Genomic DNA, 20520 nt, shown 5'->3' with positions numbered 1-20520 from the left:
AATCTGGGGATGTACTGTATGGTGATTAACACAATATAATAAAATAAAATTTAAAAAAAAAAAGAATCTTAAAAATGTTTACATCATTAATTTACCTATTTAACTTTTAGGAATTTAACCTAACAACCAAAGGTATAATCTGGAATGTTTATTGCAGTCTTATTTGTACTACTGAAAAATTTTGACCAATCCCCAATTGCCAACAGATTTTTCCTTTATAGTAAAAAAAAATAAAAGGGCCAAAAAAAATTAAAAGTGCCAATCTATAAAGGACATACGTAAAAAGATAAGTATTACTACCTTGTTTGTAGGGCCAAAAACAAAACAAAAACAAATACCACCAAACAAATCTAGAAACAATGTAAATGTCCATCATTAAAGGGATGGTTAAATTCTGGTAATCGATACCATGGAATATTAGGTTGCCATTAAAGAGTGAAATTTTTTTTTTTAAAGATTTTATTTATTTCAGATGGAGTGAGAGCAAGAGAGATCACAGAGGGAGAGGGAGAAGCAGACTCCCCGATGAGCAGGGGGCCTAACGCTCTTGGGTGCTCGGTGCTTGACCCCAGGACCCTGAGATCGTGACCTGAGCCAAAGGCAGATGCTTAACTGAACCGACTAAGCCACCTGGGGGGTCCCGAGAATGAAGTTTAAAACCACTGGCTTGAAGGAATTTCCATAATGCATGGTTAAGTGATAAAAAATGAAGGGAAGAATTTATAATGTTTTTGCTGAAAACAATGACAACTCTCTCACATGTGTACATATTCATGTATGATGATATTAGAATGTGTATGAGTGGAAGCAAGACGAAAACTGTCAACAAAAAAGAAATATAGCTGTGATAAAACTAACATGTTTAATAAGGTCTTGTTTACGTAAAATTATACAAATTTGTGTATTTATAAGTAGCAAGATAATTAAAAGTTTGCTAACAGTAGTTCTTGGGTTGTAAGATTTAAGGTGATTATTGCTTTATTCCTTATTCTTTTACATATTGCTTGATTTCTTCGTATAATGAACATGCAAAACATAACTTTATTGTAACCAGAAAGAAAACACCTAGTAGACGTATGAAAGTGAACAGAATGCACTAGTTGTCATCACGTGGGAAGTCAGAAGTGGAGGAAATCTGTGTTGGAAGGTAGGAACGGCCAGGCACTGCTTCTCCAGAGAAGCGTTCCATCCGGCTGGAGAGGAAGCAGGGAGAGGTGAGGAGAACTGGCGGAGGAGGCAGTGACAAGGCAGGTGAGAGCTGGTTAGTGGGAGCAAGCAGGGCTCTTGGTGTGCGGAGCTGCACGCACTCAGAGTGGAATCTATTGTCTAAGAGCTGCTGAGACGGCGCCATGAGCTCTGCTGCTTCTCGGGACGTTATGAGTTAGGGTGTTTTCGAGAAGCTTCACTGCTGATCCTTGGCACTAATGTTACCTGTCCTGACTTTCATGATTCCTGTTCTCCCCACCTCCCTGAACATTCTCTGCACTGCCCTACTCCTTGTACTTCTGAACAACTGAGGCAGTAAGGCTAGGAGAAGGGAAGTAGGAGATGATCCCTGACTCTCAAACCGCCTTCCCCTGGTCCAGCCATAGGGCTCTAGTGAGACGAAACTGGTTTGGCTTCTAATTCTCTGTCAAAACACCCGGTAATGGGCTTCTTTGATAGTACTTACCATGGTTTTTATTTTCCTATTTGTTGTTGTTACAGTGTCTGTAATTATCTTAAAAGTTCTTTAACATTACAATATGATATGAAAAAATGCAAAATTCAGGTTAAACCAATACCCAGGGATTGATGTAGAAAGCAAGGTCAAGACATGGTCAGCTAGTGGGCTAATCAGGTACAGCTGAGGGGTCAGCTGACACTCCATCAGAAAGGATTAGACTCCAGAGGTAGCTATCACGGGCCCTCCTGTTAGCCACATCTCCATCAGCAGATTGTTTTCATTAGCATATTTGATGTCAGAAACAGGTTTCTATTTACATAAAATGTAGTCTGTTGCTTAATGTGGGGAATAGTAGAAATGAGCTGTTGTGAAATTTAGGCATTTAATATACCTTGAGTGTTTAATAAAAAGCATGAATAGGGTGTAAGAATCCAGCAAGCTTTTGACTGTACCCTTAGGGTTTGCACTTAAAAGGTCTGCCATGACAGACATGGCACTTAAAAGTAGCCATGAACTCTAGATTCTGTCAGGATGTTGGGGTGACAGTATCCTGCCTCTGGAAACTTGCCATTAAACTAGAATGAGCTTTTCATGCAAAGTTAATGGTTAAAGCATCTGAAAGGGAAGAGAGTAGAGGCCTTCTCCAGTCTACAGAAGTCATATGAATTGTTTTTGATACTTGCTTTGCTAATATAATTTTAGTTAATAAACATCTATTGGTGGGGTGCCTGGGTGGCTCGGTCAGTTAAGCATCTGACTCTTGGTTTCTGCTCAGGTCATGATCTCAGGGTGGTGAGATTGAGCCCCGTGTCAGGTTCTGTGCTCAGGGTGGAGTCTGCTTGAGATTTTTCTCTCCCTCTGTCCTTCCCCTGCTCGTTCTGTCTCTCTCTCAAGAAATAAAAAAAATAAATAAAAATAAAAAAATAGACATCTATTGGTCTGAGACTTGCTTTTAGCACACTGTTGTAAGGAAATAGTCTCTGGTACCCACTTCAAACTTCTTTGGTGGCTACCGTAATCTATAAAAGATCCCAAGGATTGTGCATATGACCGACAGGTCAGTTTACAACAGTTGGCACTCTTGTTTATTGTCTTCCTCCTTCCTTAGACTGTAAACTTCCTCTGGTTTCCATGCTGGTGCCTAGCACCGAGACTTCTACAGTAAACGTGTGGAAATAATTGGGTGCGTGGTGCAAATCAATTGGCTGACCTCTCCAGGTTCTTTCCTCCTCTTTTCCAGTCTTCCTGCTGAAAGTAATCAACCTGAAGCTTCCATGTACGACCCAAAGCTTCAATGGGTTCTGACAGGAAGAAGGAGTCTTTGCAGGCTGAGAATGTTGTTCTCGGGTACTTGGGAAACATGTATTGTGCCACACATTTACCCAAACTTCTTTTCAGGAGTGATGGTGGCAGCCTGGATAGATGGAACACGGGGAAATGGAATAATGCAGCAACGAAGAGTGGTATAGAATCAAACAGCCTACAGTCCTCTGCTCATTGGTATGACTGTGGGTAAGCGGGTGCCTCAGTTTCCTCATAAAAACCTGCAATGACTTCTAGGTCTGGTGGGAGGATTAAAGGAGATACTATATGTAAACCACTTAGAGAAGAGCCTGCCAGACCTGAGGTCAACCCTAGGGGATAATTAGCATTTCTTATGACTATCATTATTTACACCAGGTAACACAGATTTGGGAATAAAGTGTTTGGTACCAGGTGCTCATTTCTCTTAGTAAATGTTTTCAAACTGGAAAGAACACTGAATTATCTGGAATGCCTGTTAAATATTTGGATTTTCAGCCCCTGCCCCTGGAGACTGATTCACAAAATCTGTGATCTGTAGCCAGAGAGTCCCCTCAGGTGATCCTTCTGAGAAGCCAAGATGGGGAAACACTGCTTTAAATGAGTAAAAAGATGAATTTCTAAGCACCTGCAATCGTCTAGTTTAAAGTTGGCTTCTGATTAAGAAACCTGCCTAAGGCAGTCTTTGGTGCCTCAGGGCACCTTTTGGAAGCGAAAGCTAATTTCTTTCTTAAAGCAGGAAGAGTACGGACTTTGGTCTCCAAACACTTGAATCTGTTCCTGGAGTATCACCTCCACCTCTGCCTTTCTCAACTTCTATTGCCTTTTCTGGAAAATGTAAATAATGACACTTCCTTTCCATCTGGGATTCTTACAGGATTAAATAAGATCTACAAAGCACAGTTCCTGTACGGAGCGAAGGCTCAGTAAGTAATTATAAATCATAGTTAGGATTAGTCAGGCGTGCCTGGCTGGTTCAGTCGGAAGAGCATGTGACTCTTGGTCTCAGGGCCATGAATTGGAGGCCACATTGGGTGTGGAGATTACTAAAATAATAATAATAATGATAATAATTAGGATTAGTCATAATCAGACTTTTCCTTCCAGAATGGCCGAGTAGCTCCTACTGAGCCTCACATTCCTGCTGAAAACTGTTAAATTCTGGACAAAACAGGAAAACCAATAGCTGAGAGGCACTGGAGAGTGAACAAAAGCAGGCAGAGTCTTGCGAGGAGTTGACACTTTTAAAAAGGGCACTGCACCCTGCTTGTTCTCTCTCTCTCAAAAAAAATTTTTTTTTAAAGGGCACTGCCTGGATGAATTACCCATTTTTCAACAGTATTTGGTTTGTGGGCAGGCCAAAGTTGACACCAACATGTCACTAAAATTCTGAAAGAAAATTCTCAGATTTTTTTTTTTGTCCTAAAGAACCAGAGGACAGTGTTGGAGACAACCACAGTTGTTGGCAAGTGAAGGGGAGATCCCAGAGATTTCAAGAGGGAGAGCAAGTTCTATTACAAACTCCACCTTACCTCAGGCTGTGAACCACGCTTGTGTGGGGCAGACTCCAGCAAAGGATTAAAGAACTGAATGAACCCATAAGGTGCTGCCCAGGAGGCAGTGTTTTTAGTTTGAGTGCAACCAAATAATTGCTTGTTAAAAAAGAAAATCCACACTCTTCACAGGAATACAAAAGAATTCGGTGTCTAAGACATAATATGATATTGAGGATACAATCCCAAATAACTTGAAATTCAAAGAATCAGGGAAATATGACCCATTCTCAAGAAAAGACCAACTCTGAGGTGAGCAATATGTTAGAATTAGCAAAGATTTTAAAGCAAATAGTTAACCATGCTTAAGAACATAAAGAAGGGGCGCCTGGGTGGCTTAGTCATTAAGCATCTGCCTTTGGCTCAGGGTGTGATCCCAGGGTCCTGGGATCAAGCCCTGCATCGGGCTCCTTGCTGAGCAGGAAGCCTGCTTCTCCCTCTCCCACTCCCCCTGCTGGTGTTCCCTCTCTCACTGTGTCTTGCTGTCAAATAAATAAAATCTTAAAAAAAAAAATTACATTTGCAACAAATGGAAATACAGGAAATCTCAGCTGACATAAGAATCATTTGTGTATTCTAGAATTGAAAAATGCAATATCTGAAATTCAAAAAAATACTGAATGAACTTAATAGCAGAATATGGATAATAGAGGGAAATCAGTGAGTTTGAAGACAGATTAATAAAAATTACCTAATCTGAATAATAGAAAAGATGAAAAAACTGAATGGAGACTCAGGGACAAATGGAATGATATAAAAAGGTCTAACTTATATAAAATTGAAGTTTTGGAAGCAGAAGAGAGAATGGAATAACTCTTAATTCTAATATTCATGTCAGTGAATAGAAATGGGTAAAAATACAGGAGGAAGTATGAAGAAATTTACCAGAACTTCACCCTGTCAGAAGAAACTTCAGATGTCTTATTGTATTGTCTGTTAAAACCCTTTAAACTTTCAAAGTACAAAAACATTTCTTATTTGAAGTGATTTTTTTTTAAAGTTCTTTCTCTCTCTTCCTCCCACCCTCCCACCATGCCTTCTCCTCCTCCGTCCTCTGTCTCTTCCTGTCAGCAAATGTTTTTTGAGTCCCTACTATATTTTCTGAAGAACCAAAGTGTTACTGAGTTCCTACTGTTAGCCTCCACTAGAGAGTACCTATTAAGCTCTTTGGTTGTAGAGGCTCAATACTGCTTGGGTGGCATTGGGGGCATGAGCTTCAGCAGTATTTTTCTCTTGATAGACCTAGTTGGGATGTGACAGGTTGAAGGCAAAGGACCACCACTGGAGATTCACTCCAGCACCAGATTCTCTCTACAATTTCCATCTTCTCAGAACTGCACTGGAGCTTGGCTTTCATGGCATCATGGATGTGGATGTTGTAGACACTGGTTTGGTTTTGTGTAGGACTGCTGGGAGGCCTGCAGTTGTCTTAGCATCCAAGCAACATCTTTGGTCTATTGCCGCCAGAAGCTTTCTTTCCTGTTTTCCTTACTCTCTGGCAATCTACCACTTAAACTTCTCCTCTACTGGACAACTGGAGTCTTTATTTAGCCATGCAATGTTGTGTTTTATTATGTCTGGGTTATTAAAATTATTTCCTCAATCTCTCCACACACAGGCAAAAATAAGTATACTGTTTAACATATTGGAACTGGCAAATACTGATCATTGTCTAGAGAAGGGAAAATTATCCCTAAAACATGCGTAACCAGGAAGCCAACTCACTCATCTGCCCACCTTCAAGAACATGGAGCTGAACATGACGGACACACAGTCCCCCACTGGAAACCTCATTCTCTGCCATTCGATAGCCCTTCTTCAGGCCTGATCAGCAGCACATTTCATGACAACAATGATTAAATGCCAAGAAGATTTTCATCATCACCTTCTGCTACAGAAATCTGGGATATATGTTTCTTGGGTATCACCAGCAAATGTGTTGGTGCTTGAGGGGAAATGTCATGGAGGGCAAGGCACTGGTTGTCTTCAAAAATGATTTTGGCAGGGATTTCCTTGCAAATGATCTTCCTGAAGATTGTATGATGACCAGGTCGGGGGGTCTGAGCCTTGATGATCTCATCTGCTCCCTCGGCCTCCCTCCTGTGTAGCCCCTGGGGACTGGAGTGTTTTCTTTTTAATCAATATAAAAGTTGAATTAAAATTTTAGTTATTTTCTGCTATATCTGCTTTAAAATTTTAGTCATTCATAGAGTCTGACCAACAAAGTCTAAGCTTCTTATTTTTTTAATTCAAATATAATTAACACAGAGTGTTATATTTTTTTTTTTTAGATTTTTTTTTAAAGATTTTATTTATTTATTCGACAGAGATAGAGACAGCCAGCGAGAGAGGGAACACAAGCAGGGGGGAGTGGGAGAGGAAGAAGCAGGTTCCTAGCAGAGGAGCCTGATGTGGGGCTCGATCCCATAACGCCGGGATCACGCCCTGAGCTGAAGGCAGATGCTTAACCGCTGTGCCACCCAGGCGCCCCAACAGAGTGTTATATTAGTTTCAGGTGTACAATATAAGGATTCAACTGTTCTATACATTTATCAGTACTCATCAAGATAAGTGTACTTTCAGTCCCCTTTATCTAGTTCACCCATTCCCTTCCATCCACCTTCCCTCTGGCAACCACTAGTTTGTTCTCCATACTTCAGTGCTTTTCTTTCCCTTTGTTCATTTGTTTTCTTTCTTAACTTCCATAAATGAGTGAAATCATATGGTATTTATCTTTCTCTGACTTATTTCACTTAGCATTATGCCCTCTTAGTCCATCCATGTTGTTGCAAATGGCATGATTTCATTCTTTTTTATGGTTAAGTTATATCTATATATCATCTATATGTATATCTATATATATTTATCTCCACACATGCCATCTCTTCTTTATCCATTCATCTATTGATGGACACTTGGAATGTTTCCATATCTTGGCTATTATAAGTAATTCTGCCATGAACCTATGACTGCATATATCTTTCAAGTTAGTGTTTTTTCTTTGGGTAAATACCCAGTAGTTGAATTACTGGATAATATGGTATAATTCTATTTTTAATTTTTAAAGGAACCTCCATACTGTTTTCTACAGTGGCTGCATCAGTTTGCATTCCCACCAACAGCGCACAAGTGTTCCCTTTTCTCCACATCTTTGCCAACATTTGCTATTCCTTGTCTTTTTAATAGTATTCTTATTTGTTTGAGGTGATATTTCATGGTGGTTTTGATTTGCATTTCCCTGGTGATTACTGACACTGAACATGTTTTTTATGCATCTGTTAGCCATCTGTATGTATTCTTTGGAAAAATGTCCATTCAGGTCTTCTGCTCATTTTTTAAATAAGATTATTAGGGTTTTTTTTGTGTGTTGAGTTGTTATAAGTTCTTCAAATATTTTGAATGTTAACCCCTTACTGGATATATCATTTGCAAATATCTTTTCCCATTCAATAGGTTGACTTTTTGTTTTGTTGATGTTTTCCTTTGCTGTGTCAAAGCTTTTGATTTTGGTGTAGTCTTAATAGTTTAATTTTGCTTTTGTTTCCTTTGCCAGAGGAGACATATCTAGAAAAATGTTTTTATGACCTATATCAAAGAAATTACTGCCTGTGTCGCCTTCTAGGAATTTTATGATTTTAGGTCTCACATTTAGGCTTTTAAATCCATTCTGACTTTACCTTTGTGTACGGTGTAAGAAAGTGGTCCAGTTTCCCAAAATCATTTGTTGAAGAGACTCTCTTTTCCCCATTGGATATTCTTGCCTCATTTACCATAGATTAATTGACCCTAAAAGTGTGGGACTTTTTCTGCACTCTATTCTGTTCCATTGATCTGTCCGTTTGTGTGCCAGAAGCATACTGTTTTGATTACTATACCTTTGTAGGGTATCTTGAAATCTGGGATTATAATACCTCCTGCTCTGTTTTTTTTTATCAAGATTTCTTTAGCTATTTGGAGTCTTTTGTGGTTGCATACAAATTTTAGGATTAGTTTTTCTATTTCTGTGAAAAATGTTGTTGGTATTTTATTAGGGATTGTATTAAATCTGTAAATTGCTTTAGATAGTATGGACATTTTAACAATACGAGCTCTTCCAAACCATGAGCATGGAATATTGTTCCATTTGTATCATCTTCAATTTCTCTCATCAGTATTTTATAGTTTTCAGAGTACAGATCTTTCACACCCTTGGTTAAGTTTGTCTCCAGGTACTTTACTATGTTTGGTGCAATTGTAAATGAGATTGTTTTCTTAATTTCCCTCTTGTTACTTTGTTATTAGTATATAGAAATGCAACATATTTCTGTGTATTAATTTTGTATCCTACAACTTTACTGAATTCATTTATCAGTTCTAGTTGTTTGGTGCAGTTTTTAGAGTTTTCTATATATAGTATCATGCCATGTGCAAATAGTAACAATTTTACTTCTTATCAATTTGGATGCCTTTTATTTCTTTTTCTTATCTGATTGTTGTGGCTAAGACTTTCAGTACTATGTCAACTAAAAGTGGCAAGAGTGGGCATCCTTGTCTTCTTCATGATCTTGGAGGAAAATCTCTAGGTTTTTTTTTTTTTTAAGATTTTATTTATTTATTTATTTAGAGAGAGAGCACAAGCAGGAGGAGGGGCAGAAGGAGGGAGACTCTCAAGCAGACTCTGTGCTGAATGTAGAGCCTGACCTGGGGTTCGATCTCATGACCCAGAGATCATCATCTGTGCTGAAATCAAGAGTTACATGCTTAATTGACTGAGCAACCCAGGTGCCCTGGTCCTGGACTTTTGTTTTTTGGGAGATTTCTGATTACTGATTCAATGTCATTGTTAGTAATCAGCCTGTTCAAATTTTCTATTTCTTTGTCATCCAGTCTTAGAAGGCTATATATTTATAGGAATTTATCTATTATTATTTATCTGGTGGTCTAATTTGTTGGCATATAATTTTTCATAAGTCTCTTTTAATTCCTTTTATTTCCATGGTGTCAGTTGTTATTTCTCCTCCTTCATTTCTGATTTTATTTATTTCAGTCCTCTGTCTCTTTTTTATGTGTCTGGCTAAAGGTTCATCAATTTTGTTGATCTTTTCAAAGAACCAGCTCCTGGTTAGATTGATCTTTTCTCTTGTTAAAGCCTCTATTTCATTTTTTTTCTGCTCTAATCTTTATTAATTCCTTTCTTCTACTAGCTTTGGGGTTTGTTCTTCTTTTTCTAGCTCCTTTAGGTGGAACATTAGATTGTTTATTTAAGATTTTTCTTTCTTCTTAAGGTAGACCTGTATTGCTATTGCCTTTCCTCTTAGAACTGCTTTTGCTTCATCCTAAAGATTTTGGATTATTTTGTTTTTATTTTCATTTGCATCTATTTTTTGATTTTTTTAATTTCCTCTTTGATTTCTTGGTGGACCCATTCAATGTTTAATAGCGTATTGGCTAGCCTCCATGTATTTGTGTTCTTTACAGAATTTTTCTTGTGATTGATTTCTAGTTTCACACTGTTATGGTCTTAAAAGATGTTTAATTATTTAATCATTTTGAGTTTATTGCAACTTGTTTTGTGGCCTTATATATGATCTTTTCTGGAGAATGTTCCATGTGCATTTGAAAAGAACGTGAATTGCTCTATTTTTGGATGGGATGTTTTAAATATATGTGTTAGGTCTATTGATCCAATGTGTCACTCAAAGCCACTATTTTGTTGTTGATTTTCTGTCTGGATGATGTATTCACTGATGTGAGTAGGATATTAAAGTCCCCTACTATTATTGGTATTATTATCAATTACTTCCTTTATCTGGTAATAGTTGCTTTACATATTTAGGTGCTCCCATGTGGGGTGCGTAAATATTTACAATTGCTATATTCTCTTGTAGGACTATTGCTTATCATTATGTGGTACTCTTTTTTGTCTCTTGTTATAGTCTTTGTTTTAAAGTCTAGTTTGTTTGTTATAGGTATTGCTACCTCAGCTTTCTTTTTGCTAACATTTGCACTATAAATGTTTTTCCATCCCTTCATTTTCAATCTGCATGTGTTCATGTGTCTTTGGGTCTGAAATGAATCTCTTTTAGGCAGCATTTAGATAGGTCTTATTTTTTATTCATTCAGTCACTCTATGACTTTTGATTGGAACATTTAGTCTATTTACATTGAAAGTAATTATTGATAAGTATTTCTCATTGCCATTTGTTACTTGTGTGGTTCTTTTTGTAGTTCTTCTCTGTTCCTTTCTTCTCTTGTTTTCCTTTGTGGTTTGATAGCTTTCATTAGTGTTATGCTTAGATTCCTCTCTATTTTTTGTGTATCAATTACAGGTTTTTGATTTGTGGTTACCATTAGTTTCATATATAACATCTATACATATCGCAGTCTATATTAAGTTGATGCTTAAGTTTGAACTCTTTCTAAAAGCACTAAATTTTTACTCCAATTTTTATGTATATGATCTCATACTTTACATCCTTTTATTTTGTAAAACCCTTGGCTGATTTTTATAGATAGAATTGATTTTACTGCTTTAACCTCTGTACTGGTGTTATAAATGATTAATCTACTATTTTTTTATGTTTGTATTTATCTGTGAAGCTTTTCCCTTTCATAATTTTCTTATTCCTGATTGTAGCCATTCTTTACACTTAAAGAATTTCCTTAAACCTTTCTTGGAAGGCAGGTTTAGTAGTGATGAACTCCTTTAACGTTTGTTTGTCTGGGGAACTCTTCATCTCTCTTTCTATTTCAAATGATAATTTTGTTGGATAGAGTATTCTTGGTTGCAGGCATTTTGCTTTCAGCACTTTGAATATATCCTGCCACTTCCTTCTGGACTGTGTTTCTGTTGAAAAATCAGCTGAGAGCCTTATGGGGTTTCCCTTGTATATAACTGTTTTGTTTTTTCTTGCTGCTTCTAAAATTCTCTCTTTATCACTACTTTTTTTTTTTTGCCATTTTAATTATTATGTAGTGTAGTGTGGATCAATCCCTGAGCTGATTTTGTTGGGGGTTCTCTGTGCTGCCTGGACCTGGATGTCTGTTTCTTTCCCCAAATAAGAAAAATTTTCAGTTATTTCTTCAAATAAATTTTCTGCTCCCTTTTCTCTTTTCCTTGTGGGATCCCAATAATGTGAATGTTATTATGCTTGATGATGTTGCTGAGTCCCATTAATCTATTCTCATTTTTTATTCTTTTTAAAATTTTTTAATTTTTTTCTGTTCAGCTTTCCTGCTTTTCTTTTTAAATTTTTTAATTTAAATTCAATTAATTAACATACAATGTATTATTAGTTTCAGAGGTAGAGGTCAGTGATTCATCGTCTTATATAATACCCAGTGCTCATTACATCATGTGGCCTTCTTAATGTCCATCACCCAGTTACCCCATCCCCCACCCCCCTCCCCTCCAGCTACCCTCAGTTTGTTTCCTATGATTAAGAGTTATGGTTTGTCTATCTCTCTGATTTTGTTGTTTTATTTTTTCCTCTCTTCCCCTCTGATCCTCTGTTTTGTTTCTTAAATTCCAAATGTAAGTAAGATCATATGATAATTGTCTTTCTCTGATTGACTTATTTTGCTTAGCATAATACTCTCTAGTTCCATCCATATCATTGCAAACAGCAAGATTTCATTTTTTTGATGGCTGAGTAGTATTCCATTGTGTGTGTGTGTATATATTACCTCTTCTTTATCTGTTCATCTGGTGGTGGACATCTGGGCTCTTTCTATATTTGGCTATTGTGGACATTGCTGCTCCAAACTTCTTGAGAACGCAGGCCAGTAGCAAGTGATCTCATCTAAATCTCTCCCGATCTCAGTCCTAATCTGGTGAGATCTCAAGCACATATTGTGAGATTTCTCCTCACATCCCATGAGCTCTCAGTACAAATCTCATTAGAATGGAGTCTGAATTTCCTGAGATCTTATCCAAATCTCTCCAGAGCTCAGTGCAAATCTTGAGATCTCACTCACATCTTGTGCAATTTCTATCCAAATATTATATCCAAATCCTGATAGAATGTAGTCCAAATTTTGTGATATCTCTTCCAATTCTCATGAGATCTCATACACATCTCCTGAGATTCATAGCCAACCTAGTGAGATCTTAGTTCAAATCTCGTGAGATCTCATCCAAATCTAGATAGAGCTCAGTCCAAATCTCATGAGATCATGAGTCTTAATTGTTCGAAATCTTTTCTGACAATTTCTCTTTAAGGTCTAAAAAGGGTCATCATCAAAACCTGCAGATACTTGCAGAGAGAGTATCAGCAGCTTGAAAGAAAATCTAATACCATGTTGAAGGACACAGACATTATAAAATCTGATTCAAAATGTGATATTAAAAAGACAAACTGAACTGGAAGAAGATTCAGGAACACCCTAATTTATTTCACTTATATTTTCCTTTAAATGTATATGCAATATGATAAAGCTCTATATCTAAACAATTTTTAAAAGTCCTTTCAGTAAGTATAAAATAAAGATTCTAAGTGATAAGAAAGCGTTGTGTCATAATTTGAGTGGTAGCTGTTTTCCTTAATGGTACATAAAGTAATGGTACATTTTATAATCCATGGTATCTAAGATTTGATAAAATATAGTGTTTCTGTATATTCTATTACTGCACCTTTCCTTCAGTACTTCATTTATTTGTTTGAAATCTATTAGTTGTAATGTTCTTGAAAGCCAAGTGATGTGTGTGTGTGTGTGTGTGTGTGTGTGTGTGTGTGTGTGTAAAATCTTCCTGCATGAAGTACCATGTCTGGTGTATAGATTTTTTATAACTATTTCTTAAGCAAAATTTGTAAAGGAGATCAAAAGCTGAAAAAGTCACCATTAAAAAGATCAAATGGGTCAGAACTAGTCCTGGGTCAAATGTGCTCCAGACACAAAACCTCCTTGACTAATCCCTCCCATTTACTTTTTTTTTTAAAGATTTATTTATTTGAGAGAGAGAGCATGCTCACAAGAAAGTGTGTGTGGGTAGAGGGGCAAAGGGAGAGGAAAAGGGAGGGAAGCAGACTTCTGCTCAGCTGGAGCCTGGTGCCTGTGGGTTGGGGGGGTTCCATGTCACAGCCCAGAGATCATGACCTGAGCTGAAATCAAGAGGTGGGCACTCAACAGACTGAACCACCCAGGTGCCCCCCATTTACTCTTTGTTTAGATGACAATGAAAGTCTTTTGTCTCCACACCCAGAGTACCTGACTCCAAGACTTGCTCTAAGAAGGGTCCAGTAGTGAGTATGACAGAAGGGAAAATAGGAGAGAGGTTGAATCCTAGAAGTCCAATGTGAATGGCTACATAGTCATTTGGGGTATAAATGGTCAGCACCCAGAGTGGTCTGGTGAAGAAGGCAATTCTGATAGATACTGGGCTTATGTATATGGTCTTCAAGCATTTTTTGCTTAATTGACCTCCCACACATTTTCAAATTGATCTCAAAGATTTTTCATCATAAGTTTAAGTAACTGCAAAGGATACAATTTTTGGTACTTTATAAATACTTACATTGAAATATGAAACAGCAGGGCACCTGGGTGGCTCAGTCGTTAAGTGTCTGCCTTCGGCTCAGGTCATGATCCCAGGGTCCTGGGATCAAGTCCTGCGTCAGGCTCCCTGTTCAGAGGGAAGCCTGCTTCTCCATCTCCCACTCCCCTTGCTTGTGTTCCTTCTCTCGCTGTCTCTCTCTCTGTCAAATAAATGAATAAAATCTTTAAAAAAAAATAAATATGAAACTGCTACATCACTATCTTAAATTTTAAAAAATTTTTAATTTATTTTTGAGAGAGAGAGAGCTAGCAAAAGTGGAGGGAGGGTCAGACAGAGCAGCAGACTCCCCATTGAGCAGGGAGCCTGATGTGGGACTCGATCCCAGGATCATGACCTGAGCCAAAGGCAAAGGCTTAACTGACTGAGCCACCTAGGTGCCCTACGTCACTATTTTAAATGTATCCAATGGGATTCAAATATCATAATGATTTAATACACACTATCATCCAGTTTAAATATATATGATTAAGCTCTTCTTTAAATTTGGAAATTTTTACAATTTTCCCTTGTCTTCCTGAACTTGAGTTTCCAATTTCAGGAGAGCACAGTATACCAAAAATACTCTATCAGACTTACCAAAAGGCAATTATACCTATTATTTAGAAATTTATAGGCACTCTGTTTACCCAAATCCAATACACAGGAAGGATGGGAAAAATAAATATATCATTAATTTTATTACATTTTGCTAGTATTATATGTTTGATAAAGAACTTTTGTCATGTGTCTTAGTTTTTCTACTTTAAAGCTTAGGGTAGGGAATTTAGTTCATTAATGATCAACATAGAGCTTATTTAGAAAGCAATAGTGCATGGTCAAACCAATCAACCAAATCAGACTTACTTCAACTCAGAAGATGTCTGACTTCATTTTTTAAATCTAAAATTTTGAGATAATTATATATTCACAGAAAATTGCAAAAGCAGTAGAGATTTCATGTACTCTCCACCCAGTTTCCCCCAATGGTTGCATCTTACACATCAAACCAGGAACCTGATATTGGTACAATGTGTGTGTATAGTTCCATGTCATTTATCACATATATGTATTTATGAAACCACTATGACAATCAAGATACAGAACTGTTCTATCACCACAAAGATCTTCCACAAGCTATCCTTTTTCCCACTTCCATCCTTAACATTTCTGGCTAAAATGTATCGTTTGTTGTTGTTGTTGTTTGTTGATCCCTCTGGTTTTTTGTGTTTTTCTTATTTTTCTCCTGTCACCCCATGGGTTTCTTGATGTTTTTTAGAATTCCATTATGATTTATGTATAATGCTTAAGAGTGCACAGCTTTGTGTGGGAGGTTTTTTTTAGTGGTTACTCTAGGTATTACATTATACAAATATAACTTATCACAATTTCCTGCCATTGACATTTGATCAGATTGAGTGAATTATAGAAACCTTACTTCCCTTTAAGCCCCTTTGCCCTTCACCATTTGTAATATAACTGTCTTAAATATTTCCTCTATGTACCCTGAGAACTATATCAGAGAACATTATAATTTTTGTTTTGACCATCACACACGATTTAGAAACTCAGGGCAGGGAAGTTTATTGTATTACTCATATTTTTATGCTTTCCACTGTTCTTTCTTCTTTAATAATGTTCCAAAATTTTTTCTTTTAGTATTTACATTCTGTTTCAGGAAGTTCCTTTACTACTCTTTAAGGGTAGACTTACTGGTAACAAATTCTCTTATTCTTCCTCCTTCACAGAACGTCTTAATTTTCATTTCATTCCTGAAGGATACTTTTGTTGCATATAAGATTTGGGTTAGAAATTCTTCTCTTTCAGCACTTGAAAAATATTTTACTATTTCTTTTGGCCTCCATGTTTTCCGATGAGAATCTTAGAATTCCAACCCCCCCCCCCATAGGTAAGATATTTCTTTCTTGCTGCTTTCAAATTTTTTCTTTTTCTTTAGTGTTCAGAAGTTTGATTATGTTGTGTCTTGGCATGAATGTCTTTGGGTTTAATCTGCCTAGGGTTTGCTGAGCTTTTCGGGTGTGTAGATTTATATCTCTTGCCAAACTTACAAAATTTTTAGCCATTTATTCTTTGAATACTTTTTCAGCACTATTCCCTTTCTTGTCTTGTTCTGAGACTGACAACATGAATGTTAGCTCTATTGGTTTAGGCACAAATCCCTAAGGTTCAGTTAATTTTTTTTGCAGTCTTTCTGTTTGTTTTTCAGTTTGGTTAATTTCTATTGTTCTATTTTCCAGTTCACTGATTCTTTCCTCTGTCCTCTACATTCTGCTATTGACCCCATTCATTGGGACTTTTATTTAAGCTATTATATTTTTTAATTCTAAAATTTTCATTTGGCTCTCTTTCGTATCTTTTAATTCTTTACTGAGTTTACTATTTTTTTGCTGAGACTTCCTTTTTTTTTTTTTCATTTGTTTAAATCATGTTCAAAATTGCTCAAATAGTTTTTATCATGGCTGCTTTGGAGTTTCTATCAGATAATTCTACCACCTGTGTTATCTCAGTATATTGATTATCTTAACTCAGTTAAGATTTTTTTTTTCCATTCTTGGTATGATTAGCAATTTTTTATTATATCCTGAACATTTTGAATGTTGTGTAATGAGATCCGGGATTTTATTTAAATGTTCTGTTTTAGTAGATCTCCTCTGACACCATACTGGTAGGGAAAGGTGGACATCACTCAGTTGTTCTCAGGAGGGGTAGATGTCAAGGTTCCATTAACTCTGGGAGAGGGTGCCTCCCTGTTGGGCAGGAGTGGACATTTAGGCTCCCCATGTGGACTTCATTGACACCATGGAGGAAGGCGCTCTCCTTACCGCTGGTGGTAGTGAAATCATGGCTCCATGCTTGGCCCTCTCTGACACCACTGTTGTCATAGGAAAGCACTCCTTGTTGTGGCCTGGTGAGATGGAACTCTAAGCTCTCTATATGGCCTTTGCTGGTGGGAGTGGGAACATGGCCTCATTTTTTCCCATGGAGTTGAAGTAGGGCAGTTGTTGCCTACATTTTTTCTCTTGATAGGCAACCCTTTTTTGATCTTTGGTTAGAAAGAGAAGATTTTTTTTTCCTGTGCCTGTTGGTGTTTCAGACTTCTTTAGTGCCCAATTCAGGGTCTACAGGGCAAACAGAAAAACCAGGGAACTCATTGTTCCATAGGTCCCAAGATCCTTCACTTTAATGCCTTCTTCTCTCCACCTTTCAGAGTCTTCTTGCATTTTATATAATGTTCAGAGTTCTTAGCTGTACTTAGCAGGAAGAATATAGAAAACTGTGCCCTACTTCATCATTTTCTAGAATTGCAAATCTGACTTCATTTCTAAACTAAATAAATATGCCAATAAGAAGATTTTGAGTTATATTCTAGAAGCTATGAAGAAAGAAATTATGGAATGCGTCATAAAAAAGTGATGAATAAAACAGTTGAATCCATATTTAAATATTTTTAATCTAATAGATATAATTTATCCTCTTTGTACTAACATATATAAACAAAATAATTCAATATATAGTTTCTCATTACTTAATTTGTAACAAGGTAGTGTAATGTATAGGTGAAATGAAGAGTTACCAAAAAAGTAGAGATTATAACCAAAGTCATGGCATTTCTTGGGTAAGTATGTACGTATGTGCATATGTGGTGTATGTGTTATATTTTGATGTCTGGCTTTTAAGTATATTTCAATAATGTTCAGGTATAAACATAAATAGTGCCATAATTTTAGTTTGAGCCTAAAAAAAGTTTGATAAGATCAAAGTTCTTACATACGAAACAAAAGAGAAAACTATATAAAGTGCTGAAAATGAATCAGTCTGGCAGCTAACATAATTTTATATTTTATTAGTAAGGGGTGGAAATATTAAACTTTTCATAAGATAAGGATTAGAATATTTCAAGGTATGACTAAATAAAATAGGTTTTACTGCCTTATTTAATACTAACGCAAACCAAATCCTAAAAGAAACCATACAGAAGTTTATCTGTGGGTTTTAGCCAATGTACCTTAAAAATTAGAAATCTCAGAAAACATTCCAGTAACATTTAAAAGATCTACGGCACTAACTCATACTGTTTTGGCTGGTGGAAGGTACTTTTTTTTTTCTTTTTTTTGGCTGATGGAAGTTGCTTTTCTTTTTTCCCAGCTAATAACATATCTTAGGGATGAGCATTGAGAATAGCTGAAAAGAAGTGCTTACATTTAAATACATTAAAAAAGGACCATTTTTGGTACCAAATATTTCCCACAGATGCTCTTTTTGCCTTGCTCTCAACAGATTCTCCCTCATGAATAATGAATTCTTTGATAAGAGGGATAGACAAAGTGAAGTCATTAAATAAAAATTATCATTACTCCCACTTTATTTCATTTTTATTTTTACTACCAGCCCCTTTTTATTGTATATCTTCATTTAGAATGGTCATGAAAGAATTACTTTCAGCTTTTTTTTTGCTACCCTGACAATTTTGACATTGGAGGTTGGGGAGTCAGGTCATGGCTCACTTTTGGTAAAGTGAGAAAGGGGCTCTTGGTGAGCACAGGTGCATGATTAGGCAAATCTGTTTCAGGAAAGTATATGCGTAAGTTTGAGAGCCCAGAAATTGATTTCCCAGAATTATAGGGGAATTCTGGTTCAAGGTGGCAACATGGGATCCTGACCTCACCTCCTCCCAGAAGCACACCAAATCCACAGCTATGTATGGAATGACTTCCTCTGGGAAAAACCTAAAAACCAGTTGACTGACTCCTATACATCAGGTTAACAAAAGAAGGGCCACAGTGAAGCAGGTTGGACAGGCTGGGACACAATTTAGCCATAAATTTCACCACAGCATGGTGACTATAGTTAATAATACTGCATTGCAGTTTCTATATTCTCACCTCAAGAAACTAGAACAGCAACAGAGGGCCTAACCCACTCACGAGGAAGCAGTTGACCAAAATTAGAGCAGAAATCAATGAATTAGAAAACAGAAGTGCAGTAGAGCAAATCAACAGGACTAGAAGCTGGTTCTTTGAGAGAATCCATAAAATTGACAGACCAATGGCAAGACTTATCCAAAAACAAAGAGAAAGGACCAAAATTATTAAAATTATGAGCGAAAAGGGAGAGGTCATGACCAACAATATTGAAATTGTAAGGATTATTAGAAATTTTTATCAACAGCTATATGCCAAAAAACTAAGCAACCTGGAAGAGATGGAGGCCTTCCTGGAAACCTATAAACTACCAAGACTGAAACAGGAAGAAATAGATTTCTTAAATAGGCCAATTAACTATGAAGAAATTGAGTCAGTGATAAACAACCTTCCAAATAATAAAACTCCAGGCCCAGACGGTTTTCCTGGGGAATTCTACCAAACATTCAAAGAAGAAATAATACCTATTCTCCTAAAGCTATTTCAAAAAATAGAAACAGAAGGAAAGCTACCAAACTCATTCTATGAGGCTAATATTACCTTGATCCCCAAACCAGGCAAAGACCCCCTCAAAAAGGAGAATTACAGACCGATTTCTCTAATGAATATGGATGCCAAAATCCTCAACAAGATCCTTGCTAATAGAATCCAACAGTACATTAAAAGGATTATCCATCATGACCAAGTGGGATTCATACCTGGGATGCAAGCATGGTTCAACACTCGCAAATCAATCAATGTGATACATCATATCAACAAGAAAAGACTCAAGAACCATATGATCCTCTCAATTGATGCAGAAAAAGCATTTGACAAAATACAGCATCCTTTCCTGATTAAAACCCTTCAGAGTGTAGGAATAGAGGGTACATTTCTCAATCTCATAAAAGCCATCTATGAAAAGCCTACTGCAAGCATTATTCTCAATGGGGAAAAGCTGGAAGCCTTTCCCTTAAGATCAGGAACACGACAAGGATGCCCACTCTCGCCACTATTATTCAACATAGTACTAGAAGTCCTTGCAACAGCAATCAGAAGACAAAAAGGGATCAAAGGTATCCAAATCGGCAAAGAAGAAGTCAAACTGTCTCTCTTTGCAGATGACATGATACTCTATATGGAAAACCCAAAGGAATCCACTCCCAAACTATTAGAAGTTATAGAACAATTCAGTAAGGTGGCAGGATACAAAATCAATGCCCAGAAATCAGTTGCATTTCTATACACGAATAACGAGACTGAAGAAAGAGAAATTAGGGAATCCATCCCATTTACAATAACACCAAAAACCATACGTTACCTTGGAATTAACTTAACCAGAGACGTAAAGGACCTATATCCTAGAAACTATAGATCACTTTTGAAAGATATTGAGGAAGACATAAAAAGATGGAAAAATATTCCATGCTCATGGATTGGAAGAATTAACATAGTTAAAATGTCCATACTACCCAGAGCAATCTACACTTTCAATGCTATCCCGATCAAAATACCGAGGACATTTTTCAAAGAACTGGAACAAATAGTCCTTAAATTTGTATGGAA

General features: G+C 36.8%; 1 pseudogene; it reads right to left on the bottom strand.

The window, feature by feature from the left end:
* Positions 1-6214: 6214 nt before the first annotated feature.
* LOC100476951 overlaps positions 6215-20520 on the bottom strand; it is a 55173-nt pseudogene continuing 40867 nt past the window's right edge.

The sequence above is a fragment of the Ailuropoda melanoleuca genome, chromosome 7, assembly GCF_002007445.2.
Source record: "Ailuropoda melanoleuca isolate Jingjing chromosome 7, ASM200744v2, whole genome shotgun sequence".
In the NCBI taxonomy this organism is placed as follows: domain Eukaryota; kingdom Metazoa; phylum Chordata; class Mammalia; order Carnivora; family Ursidae; genus Ailuropoda; species Ailuropoda melanoleuca.
Note: the sequence above shows the minus strand (reverse complement) of the source record. Positions and strands in the feature narration are given on the sequence as shown.